This window comes from Hetaerina americana, unplaced genomic scaffold (genome assembly GCF_022747635.1).
Source record: "Hetaerina americana unplaced genomic scaffold, ioHetAmer1.1.p SCAF_3, whole genome shotgun sequence".
NCBI lineage: Eukaryota > Metazoa > Arthropoda > Insecta > Odonata > Calopterygidae > Hetaerina > Hetaerina americana.
In genome coordinates, this window is record NW_027286874.1 from 24712154 (window position 1) to 24724373 (window position 12220).

At 40.1% G+C, this 12220-nt stretch overlaps 1 protein-coding gene and 1 long non-coding RNA gene across 2 annotated transcripts in view; both read left to right on the plus strand.

Annotated features, from left to right (window-relative positions):
- LOC139689965 (discoidin domain-containing receptor 2-like) overlaps positions 1–12220 on the plus strand; it is a 654793-nt gene that overhangs the window by 134326 nt on the left and 508247 nt on the right. The window lies entirely within an intron of this gene.
- LOC139691002 (uncharacterized) lies at positions 1324–2157 on the plus strand. Its single transcript, XR_011701553.1, has 3 exons — positions 1324–1437; positions 1519–1817; positions 2093–2157. It is a non-coding gene; the product is annotated as an uncharacterized lncRNA (long non-coding RNA).

Below are 12220 nucleotides of genomic sequence, written 5' to 3' on the forward strand. Positions count from 1 at the left end.
GTTACAACATCGGATATTTCTTCGATTCTACTCACCCAATATGTTTTCAATCGATTCTGCGCAGCCGACTGTAGTTCGATTAATGGTCGATTTTCACCGCCAAATTGTCGTAATTCATGCCTTCGGTGCACATCGGAGTTTTGGTGGCTTTGCAAATTTTGATAATATGTGTAGCACACGTCACAAAGTTGTTGCTCCATTGCTTCACAAACACCCCCACTACTCCCGGGACGTGGAATGCTAGCAAACGACTGATGGGGGGCGAAGCGGAAACTATATATATTTTAGTTCGGCTTCGCACTACTTACGGCAGCACAAGACGGGAGGAGTCGGAAAGGAAAACATTTTTCCGTGGACAGACAGCGGCGGGAGCGCAGAGCCGGAAACCACGAGGGAGATAAGATATGGAGAGCGAGGACTCCTCTCGCTTGGGGGGATGTACGCGTTTAAGAAGGCTAAAATTTTAGCATTGCAGTTTTTATTTTTTTCTAGAAAAATTTTATTATAACGCATAGGCCTATGTATTATTGCATGATGCACACTGGGGTTTTTTAAGGGTGGTCATTTTTCGAGACCACATTATTTACTATATATCGGTTTTTTCGATTTTATATATATATGTATGCTTTTTTTATTTATCATGAGGTAGGAATCACAGACGTGAAACAAATTTTATTATGTTAATTTGTTCCATTTATGCAACAGCGCAAGCGAACACAAGCTTATCCTTCCACCTCTAGCATTGGAATGCCGCGACCGCGCTACTTTCTTTTGCTTTCCTTATTCTCGCCTCCAGGCTATCCTTCCTATCCTCCTCTTTTTCTGCCCATTCTCTTAGCCGTTCGGCCCGTATATGGTTAACGCATACCAACGGAAGTCTAGCGTCAAGACAAAGCCATCTTAACTTCACTTTGTCCCACCATTTTCGTTGATTCAATTTATAACCAAATGTTTCCCTATCGTAAAGATCGAACACAATTTGGGGGGCGTCCATTTCTTTCGCGTCAATGCTATGAAATGAATTGCTAGCGCTCGTCCGCTTGGAAAAACAAATTCGCTTTGTCATCACGTTTCCGTCGAGTTATGTCATCACGTTTCCGTCGAGGGAGAGAGAGAGAGACCTTCCCACTTGGTAAAAAATATTTTCGTTACGTTTTAAAAAAATATTTTTCTTCTGTAACGAACCTTAAACTAGACACATTGGCAATATTTTCCATATAATCCATCCGGTTCTCTCATGAAAACATCCGCTCTTTTCCGCGTATATATCCAGAGGGTGTCGCCCTGAACGCCATTCGAAGTAAATCAAGACAAGGGAAAGGTAAGATGACGTGCCTTAGAAAATTATTACTTATTATTCATATTTCTTTCATTAATTTTTATCTTCCTCCTTCGAACAGGTCACGCCGATTTTTAAAAAAATCCCCCAATTGAAAGGTAAGGTATCCTTTCTCATTTTTCATTATTAATACAATTTGCCGATGTAACAATATATACTAATTACTTCATTCCTTTCAGATGGACAAGTTGAACAGCCTGTTGGTGGGAGTAAACAAAAACAGCCCCGCATTTTTAAAAAAAGAAGAATTAGACCTAAATAGAAAATATCTCATCTTGAGCATGGAAAAGGTTAATGGGAGGTACGGGGAGGGGTTGGTGGGATTGATTAAATATGAAGGAGAAGCCAAACGGAAGATTTGGCTTCCCAAAAGATATACAACCATTTTTGAAAATGAAGGCGACATTACAACCTATAATAACAATGAGGTAAAATGGAGCCTTACCTGGGACGGAACCCGGTGTGTTATCCTCTCCTGGTATGTACTATCTTTTTACTTCAGTCTTGTATTGACCATTTCATTGATCGAGTAATTATTTGCATGGCATTTTTCTTCTTTCAATTTTGGATGTTTTTAAATCGATGTAAATTTCCAAAACAAACAGACCATATATAGTGATATATAAGTAATACTATCCTATCTACATTTCACTATCACTAGATTCAAATTATATGTAACCTTTTCAATTCATTGATTGTAAAAGATGTTTTTTTCCTTTTTTTCTTTATTTCATTTGCGGCTTGGAATCACAGAGCGCCCCTCCCCAAAGTGACATAACTATTTTGTACATGAAAAAAGATAAAATAAAAATGAAAAAAGTGTGATAATGTGTTTTATTTCTTAATCCTGATCTCCCGTTCCAGTTTAAATAAGCATCCCTTGCGTGTTACAACAAGCATCGGAAAGGCTGGTGTTCAGTGTTGTTAATTATTCTGTTTTAATATAAATGGAATTTTATTAATTAATATCATTAATGTTTTCACCTATAGTGTTTGTTTAAATTGATCATCATTTTTGTAATGTATATTCTTTAAATTGTTTATATAAAATAAATTGGTTTTAAACAATTTTGTTCTTTTTCCTAATTCTTTTTCCTTCACCTCCAATTGTAAAATTATTTCTCTCGAAAATATGAAATACAAGCAATGATGAAAGTTAGCCTCCTTAAAGTGTTCGCATCAAGAGTTTCAGCCAAGTGCGGTTAGCAAGTTTCCTGCCTCCCCTTTCCGGTTTCCTTTTTTCCTCCCTCCGTGCTCGCGTTATAGAATTTTTTTGACAAAGCATTTAGCTCATTATTATTTCAACCATGGATGCGAGCAGTCGCCCACATATGAACCGCAGAGACTCTGTTTTGTCGTTTCTAAATCAACGGTCACTTGGCGGCAAAGCACATTTGTTGGGGAGACTCCAGTTGAAGAGATGGCAGAGGGCCCACAAAGGGTCCAAGCCCGAAGAGTTAATGTTCGTCTGCTGCAATTCCTGTCATTACCCGACGACGTGTTACAACAGGTTCCCTGAAGGGTTAGAGTACTTAACTGATGGTGAATGGTTGGACTTCTTGCACCAAATCCGCTCTCTTGAACCATGCCCGAAGCTCTTTCAAGGGTGCCATCGAAGGATACTGTGCGCAACTGGCCTTCATGCAGTTCTTATTACACGATGCATTGTGCTGCCACTATTGAATGAGCAATAACCCTTTGTAGCACGTCTTCGCGGATAATGACAGCAATTGCAGCATACAAACATTACCTCTCTTTGGTTGAAATAAGTTGGAAATAAACCGACCTTTTCAGGTCGTCATTTTTTCATTCCAAAACCCCCGAAAGTCGCGGAAAGGGAGAGAGGGAAGGGAACGTAAGAAATCCAAAAAAAACATGCACAAACAAGTTCGGCGGAAAGAAAAAGGGGAAGGGAAAGGGGAGGGGAAGGGGAGGGGATGGGAGGGGAGGGGATGGGAAGGGAAGGGGAGGGAAGGGGAGGGGGGGGGGAAACACACCGCTTGTTGTTGCGCTCTCTGTCTTTTCCGCGCGCGCGCAACTGTCCTCGGACAGCCTAAAGCCTTCTACTACCCACCCTCTCAATCCAAATTCCACCCGTCTTTCCCAAGTTCCACCGCCAACATGGCTCCTCTCATTCCTCCATTTCATTTTTTCATTCATCGAGACCATAACGTCCTTCCAATTACAATTGACTGTTCTTAATTCATTCGGACTGCCTCTGAATATTTTTTGCCATAGAGAATTTTACCAACAAAAGCTATTTAAAATATCCTTCGCTTATGTGACAAATTTCCCCGAGGATAATTTACATTGTTTGTCGAGTTTAAATTGTGCTCACTTTCGCTAGGACTTCATACCCGTAAAAGACATCAATTATAAATGCGTTCCACTAATTTATCATTAGAGTTTTTACTTACCCCACACTTGTGTCTGATGCTTAACTCAGATATTTCGTTTAAGGGCACCGGTGGCGAGGTCAGAGTATCCAACGCCTTTCCCAGAGGACGGACTTCCGAAGGAAAGCCTTTGTCACAATGCATCACTCACTATCTCTCCGACGTCCTCGTACTCTCCTGTACACCAAGGGAGAGAGACGGGCTCTTAGTTTGCAAATGAATAATTCATGGAGTAGAGAGACCTATCCTTATCGGAATTTCTTTGTTTGCACGAAACTCGAATCTACTATTTTTATTTTAACCCTTTTAAGCATTTATCAAGTCCCTATCTCCCGCTTCATTGTTTCTTAAGTCTTAATTGCACTTTTCCCCAACACTCCGTCACTTTTTTCGGGTTTCTTCAGAGTTCTCTGCGGGAAATTTTCAATTTAAGCTATTTATATTTTAGTGAGTGGCGTGGTGGCTCTATATGATAGAGCTCTCGGCTTTCGTCTGGGGCTGAAGTTCTAGTGATGTCACTGAACACTCTCAGTTAAGCATGAACTATGTGGGAAACTAAAAGTTGCACTGAGCAAGTAAACTAAACCCCCAACTCTAAGTAAGCGTATCACGCACTAAAGAAATGAAGAAGGTGAGCTCTGACAATCACTTATCAAGTCCAGCATTTCGGTTAATTACTTCCGTAGCAGCGAACTGGAATTTTATTCAAATCCTCAAAGAAATGACATTCCATTTTCATATTTCGGGTGACGGAAGATTTACCTTAACTCAACTCTAAACGATACTTACTTGGGTGGTGGAGAATGGAGAATAAAACTAGTGAGTACTGAGCCTTACTTATGATTTGAGAGAAGAAAAGTTAGTTTAATGAAATCCGGAATTCAATTCTTACAAATAAAGTCAGGCAAGAATTATTATACTGGCTGTAATACAAAAACATACCCCTGCATTCTCAACTACGCCACACACAAAAAGCGAATGAAAACATTGAATAGTCGTACTGCCATAACCTGAGCCATTCCCCATTAAAATTCGGATATTGCGTTAATTTATAATACAGACAGCAGCAATTGGTTAGTTACTGAGTAATACTGTCACCAACTGGACCATAAGTAACATTATAGCTTACGAGACTGCGTCAAACGATTTCAATATTTTTATTCTTTCATGTCACCTATAAGATCTGCACCTAAAACTGGTGCAATTGACAGTAGTATATGTATTAATAGAAAAACTTCCTATTAAGCGTACTAATAACTTAAAGTACAACGGTGCAAGTAAAAGAGCCTTAAAAACCACACTGACCGCGGATGGGGAGAATACATTTGGCTTAAATTGGCACTGCATTGAAAATATTAGTAAAGCGATCAATTGGAAACATATCTTTCCAAAATTTTACTTGACAAATTTACAACTAAATTTGAAGGCGAGGATAAATAACACGTTAAAATTATATCATATAGAATTTACTTCGAGTATTAAACAATTATCAATTTCAAGGATTCTTGATAAACCGGGGATGAGACCCACTGGAAGTATGAAGATTATATACATGACTGCGTCTGATGAATAAATACAAATGGTAGGATTTTAATACAGACTCAGAGAAAATTAGTCTGTCCTCACATTGAGACCACAAAGGTAAAACAGCTAGAATAAAAATCGAGAAGAGGGATTTTTGTCCCCTCGCACAGTCATTGGTTTTCAAGGCAGAGACACGGAATAGGTAAAACCATTTGGATTTCTCCAAAATAAATTATTACTTACTTTTACCCCAAATTTCTTTATGTGATCAAAGTTAACCGAAACACTGGTGACTTATCCACGACCCATATCACGGTGGGTAATATAATTCAATGGAGATAGAAAATGTCTAGTAATGAAGACAAATCACAGTAATCAAAGCCAGAAGTTGGCTTGATAGGTGAGGGAAGACTCCGCCTAATGCTAATTGCAAACCCTATAAGGCACGTGAAAGTCATATATTTAGGGTAGGAGGGCAGTTTCTTTCCATATGCGGCCTGAGGTTTCCCACGGAAATCTGGTACCGATAGATCACATGGTTTAAGTGAATATGTTGGTATTCACCTGGACCCTTCGGTCAATAACCCAGCGTTCTACCCTACACTCTAAGACTTTCCTCGAAATTTATTTACCCAGTTCGAAATATATTAGCAAATCCTTCAATCAAAAACAGTAAAAATTTAATTACGGGAATCGATTAATATTGAAATAAATTGTAAAAAGGTTATATAAATATTCCCCTGAACAAGCTGAACGAGGCCCCCTTCGCCTTTACTACGTTGTAAAGGCTTCTTTCTAATTAGGTTCATCAAACAATAGAGCAGCATTAGGCGCATAACTAGAATCACACACAATAAATGCGAAAAATATTTCCAAGATATCATTTAAGGTAACATTACCGAGAGTCTACGACGAGTAATTCTTAGCACAACCATTACTGATGTATGTAAGTACTAATGAAGAATGGGTAGGTTTAAAAACTGAGTGACGATTCATTCGAGAAAGGATTTCTAACTGTCGTGCTCCCCTTACACATAACCTCAAAGCCAAAAGGGTATATTTTAAGTGCCAGTTAATTAAACAGTCAATAACGGCAGTAACCAGAAAAATTTAGAGCATGGATGTAACTGACGTCCTTACTGCGACCCCCATACGACCTCTACAACACCCTTGGGAAGACGCACACTAAGGATCCATAACGGCGGACTACGTTTCCAACTCAGAATTGACGAGGACAAAGTTTCGAAGACTGTTAAGGATCCAATCCCTTCTCCCTCTTTCGATGGCCTACAAAATTTCCGTTGTCAATCTGCATATTAAAATGTTCTGCCCTAACAAACAAGTATGCCCCGCTGAATTACTTATGGGGTGAAGACAGCAAATTTATAATCTCAAATAACATCACATACATTAATGTTTAAGTATTGCTCCTAATCATGACTTAGAACAAGAATAAAGTCTCTATATTCTTTCAATGCTGTACGACAAGACCTTATAAAATTATACGTCATCATACTCTAATAATATTAAATCATTTCCAGCTATATTAGGTGAATCTATGAAGGGACATCTACGCCATTGAGGATGGAAATACTAATATTCATCGAATAATAAGCTAATGAAGTAAAGGTTCAAAAGAAGCCATTACTCCAGCTTTCGAAATTAAATGATAGAGGTGCTTCGAGTTTGAAATATCACTGGGTCAATGGCATTCCACCGCTGAATATATCTCCTCGGTCTAGGAAGTGTATGTATAAAAACACCTATACTGGCCGACCAGCCAAAATATAAAATACTAATGAAAATCTATTCAGTTTTTAGTTACTTTCAGATAGCATTATTAATTTTCAAAAATGGTTGATATAATCATACACACTCTGAGACTCTTTTAATAACTACCCCATTTCCTATCAATTTCTATTTATGAGCCAATGCTACATGTAGTCATACTACAGTTATCACAGGCAATAACAACCTCAAAGATAAAGGCATCAACAATCAATCTACATAGGTTTATATTAAAAAATTGTTTTTAATACTTAGCTAATATTTATATTTAAAGAAGTGATCTTGGAGCTGAAACCATAATATTTTACATAATAAATCTGATTCCTTAGTTCAAAATAAATAATTGTCTACGATGTTTGAAATGCACCTTACCAGTTCATTTCACAATAAATATATGTAATTATTTCGCTTATAAAATAATTTTCATTATTGTTAAAGGATTCTAGTTAACTTTTAAGATATTATCTATTTAATTTCACCAAAATTACATATTTTTAGGTTAGCAATTTGCATGCGGACTACTAAACGTGTTTATTAAAATTAGTTATTACAAGAAATAATTGACACTAACGATATTACCACAGTATAAAAATTAATCTTACTTGATTGCCAAGGGAACATTCTTGCATTTATTTGTCCTTCATTCCGAGTCCATAAATCTGAATAAAGCGCTGAAAGTAAATGTGATGAAAAACTGACAAAGAATTTGCAATATACGAAGCTCTCGATAGAGATTTCTAAAATATGCGACATCACTCGCCACATTTTAAAATAGTCATGTTCATGCTGATGATCATTAAATGAAAACGACAACTAGTTTTCCACATATTTTATAATGAAAAATGTCAAATAAGCCAAATTAGTTACAAAATTTAATCTTAACCGTGACTAAAGAGTTGAAAGAGGAAATTTAATCCCAAGAGAAGGTTTATTAATATTTTTTTCTTTGATGCTCTCAATCCTCATGATACGACCATTTTCCTCGAAGGAAGAATCTTGGCGTCAACTCATCCTCTCTCTCTCCGTTCCCAACCTCCCTCGACCTGATGCGATTCCTTTCCCGGTCCCCCTCTCCCGCACGCCGTCTGCGTTTCGCCCAATTCCCCGCCCAAAACCTCCGCTCCGCTCTCATCCACCTGCGTTTAATTGCTTTTTTTTCACTCCCTCTCTTTCTTCTTTCACTTCCCTTTATGTTACTCTCCCCAAAAAAGTTCTCTTTCCATTTCCATCCCCCGCACTCGCATCCCCACTCACTTTCCCTCATTTTTCCTGCACCTGTCGCCCCACTCTTTCTTTCTTAATTTCCCCCGTCCCAACTCTCCGCATCCCTTATCTCTCGGCCTCGTCTTCTTTCTCATCGTCCACCCTTCCCTCGAGGCTTTCTCCCATTGCGCCACTCTCAGCCACTCAAAAATATCCTCTCTTCCTTCCCCCCTTTACTTTTCTCAGTACCCGTGCTCAGCCAGGAAGCTAGCCAATTTTTCTTATTTTCTTTGCACTCTATTCCACTGGTTTCCACCTAACTACACTCCCATCACGTCCAATCTTCCGCTTTTCGTCTCTTACTGCCTCCCATTCTCTCTCTTTTTCACGACACTGGGCCCTGTACACTGGTTGTCTCTTTAGCAGTCGTGTTTGTTTACTCACTTCTCTCTTCCCCCTTTCCCCTTCATACAGTAATGTATGGAGTACTGAAACATTTGCTTGACCTTCGCAATGTGCCTAATACTTCTTTCAATCATGATTAAGGATGGTAGAAACCATAGCATTTTCTGTTTCACCATCGTTGGTTAACCATTTTATCTTATCTTTTCCAAAATAAAATAAAGAAACTGCTCCTATTCTATTATTTAAATATTGCTGAATCGGTAAATACATTTAAATAACGATATACGCATTATTAGTTGCAGTGTCTGGCTCCGATTAATGGAAAGTTACGAAAAAATATACTGCAATTTTTTGTTTTTAACCAACAAATATCGAGAAGAGTGGAAAAATACAGTTTATTCCCTTAAATTATGCACAATATTTTAAACTCAAATCAATACAATTGATCACATGCATCAGCCACAGTTTTAATCCTAATGCTTGGTCTGATAAATAACTTGATAATAACGCCATGAGATGCCCAGAAAACGATTTGAAAAAACAACGAGAAATATTTTAACAAAATTCGAATGTAAAGATAAAATTAATTTTTATAAAGCTCAGGAGATGAACGGCTAAATACCTAGTAAATGAGTACACGCATCAAAATCATCCTCGACGGATTTATCGAATTACAATACGTTTGTCGTTCAGTGTTATCACAGTGTACGCCATGACGGAGTTCCACTCGGGTTACTGATTTATGAAAATCAAGCTATGGCAAAAATTAAATTTAAGTGTTTAAATTGTCACTTATCAACACTTAATGGATATTTGAAAATTTCATTTTCCCTTACTGTCCATCATTTTTCTTTGGATGCACCTCTCTCCTTCTCTTTTCATCTTGTTACTTCCTTACTTGCGGCAGATCTCATCACTTCCTCTCCTCCTCCAGCCCTCCCACCAACCACCGACGGGGAAATGCATTCATTTCATCTCCCGTCGTCCAGCGTCCTACAGCTGCTCTACTCAGCATCTCTAAAAGTTTGCTTGCCTACTTTTTTTCCTCCGAGACTCTTCCGCAGAGACCCTTTCCTACTTTCTCTCCTCTCTCAAGTAGCAAGTCCTCCCAGACCAGCGACTAGCCATTGCTGACTCCGTCCCCATCCAACGCCGCCCCCTCGTTCGTCTTGCCCTTTCCCGCCACTATTCCCACCCTTCCTTCCCCTTTCCACTCAGCCTGCTCCTTCACAGCCAACGCTCCCGGCCCCTCAACTGGAATCGGGAGGAAGAGCGGAGGACGGTCGTTCGGTGCCCACTCTTGCTAACGAGGACGGAGACTGGAGCATTGTTCTTCCCTCGACGCCCTTGCCCCTCTCGCTTCCCCACCCACCCAGTACATCCCGCTCACTCCAACTTCCCCGCCCTACACCTCCATTCTTTCGGAAACCTAACCTCCCCTATTCTTCCCCTTCCCGCGACCTCCCTATTCCCTTAGGAAAATCCCTACCCCACTGCTGGAGTGCCTCTGCTGTCCTCTCATCATCATCCGTGACCATCAATCCTAGCATTTGCTTTGGAGCAATTCTTCGCTCAACTCTTCCATCGACTAACCTCTTCCTGTCTTAATATATTTTTTTCGCTTTCAGATCTTCTATTATTTGTTTCATGTCCCTAATCCAGGTTACCCGCTAATTTCTTCCCGCCCAAATCTCTCCCTCTCCAGCCCTCCTTTCCTTCCCGCTCATCTCCTTCCGTCCCCCCTTAGCCAGTCCCACCGCCACCCCAACCTCCTTGGTCCCCACTTTCCCGTCGACCTCACCTCCCCTTCCCCCCTCGCGACGCCTCCCTTCAATCTTCATGCTCCCTCATGGCGAGTCGTCGTCGAGCCGCTTTGCATCCTTTTCACTACTTTCAAAAGTCTTCCCCTCCCTCCAACTCCCATCGCCCACCCTCCCTCTTGGCACCCTGCCGTCCTAATTACGCTCCTTCCGTCCTCTCTCCCTCGCCTTCTCTTCCTCTCCTCTTTACGTCCTCCAGTCTTCCCCAAACGCCTCCGTCACCAACACCACCCACCTCACCTTCGGCCACCCTCCACGGAAAACACACATTCAAACTGTCCACGAGTCCTCTTTATACCCCTTCCGTGCAACGTCCTCTCTTCCCTTTCTTTCGTCCGTGCCTTAACCCTTATCCCATTTCTTTCCCCATGTATCCCATTTTCTTCGCTTACCCAGCATCTCTCATCTGAATGACCACTCGTCTACTCTCAACTCACCCCACCAAAACTCTCTCTTTCTCTCTCGATCTCTTTCTGCTTTTATTCCCGGCTCCTTTTCTCCTTGGGCCGGCCGTTTTGTTCCCCCACTCCTCTCTCTCCGCAATTTTCATCTCCCCACCTCTCACTGTCTCCCTCTAATCTTCCCTCCAAAATCCTCTTGTTTCCCCTCAGTGATGATTAAACTGCTTTTAAAAACATCATACGATACTACGTTTTTCTCTCTTTTGAGTCGATAAGAGGGTGAGTTTTTTTAATAACTGAGCGTGGCGTAATCTTCTGAACAGAGGTTTTAGATTTATTATTTCTTCTGCTTCAATTACTTTTCAGAAGGAGTCAAAGATGTCCATTTTTAGACGGTGGTATTCAAATGTTTAATCTTGCTCTAATTTCACACTAACACCTATTAAACTACTTAAGACGAAAGAGAAACAGTTTCTTAATTAAATAATTCAAGGAGTTAAGAATTGAAGTCAATACTTAATCGTGAAATGAATATTGAAATACCGGAAAGAATGGTTCTTCTCATGAAAGGATAACTTTTACAATTACACGTATACATTCAGCAGTACCCCGAAATCCGCCTGATGGGCGCCTGTAGGACATGAGGAATGCATGCGTAAATACGACCCTATACATGAATATGCATATATGTTCGCAAGTAAACGAATATTTTCATTCGACCAATTTTTTCTAAATTTTTTCAATTCGGATTGGCGTGACAGCTAGCTGACAAAATATTGTGTATGTATTACCAATTAAGGGTACTATTGCAATGTTTCATACATTCTTCGTTTCATTCCTAAGACTATTGCGTCAGTCATATCGTTTCCAATCACTCCAACTGTTTGCACCGTTTATGTAAAAATTAGACAAGAAAGACATAAGTGGAATAATGTTCACTGTATTACGGCGAAGAGGAAATTTAGAGAAAATAAATGTTATTAGAAATTATAAGACAGATATGACTCCGCATACGCTTCATCCAATCGCGGCGAGATAGATCTGGGGGCATAAAAATATTTCACCCGAAGAACACAAGTATTCCCTCGGAGAAATCGCAAAAGCACATAAACTCACCGAGGGTTCCTTTTGTTTGTCCTTCTCCTTCGCCTCATGGGTATTTTTCTCTCCCTCATGTGACCCGACTTTGACCCATTCCCCGGATGCAGTCCCATCACGCAAACATAGAGAAGGGCGGGGAGGAAATGCGCGTTCCTCCAGGCGGCGCTGCGACCGATATTTGCCGGAAAATCATTACGGAACTCCAAATAGACCTCCTCTACCCTTTCCCACTACTAATATCCA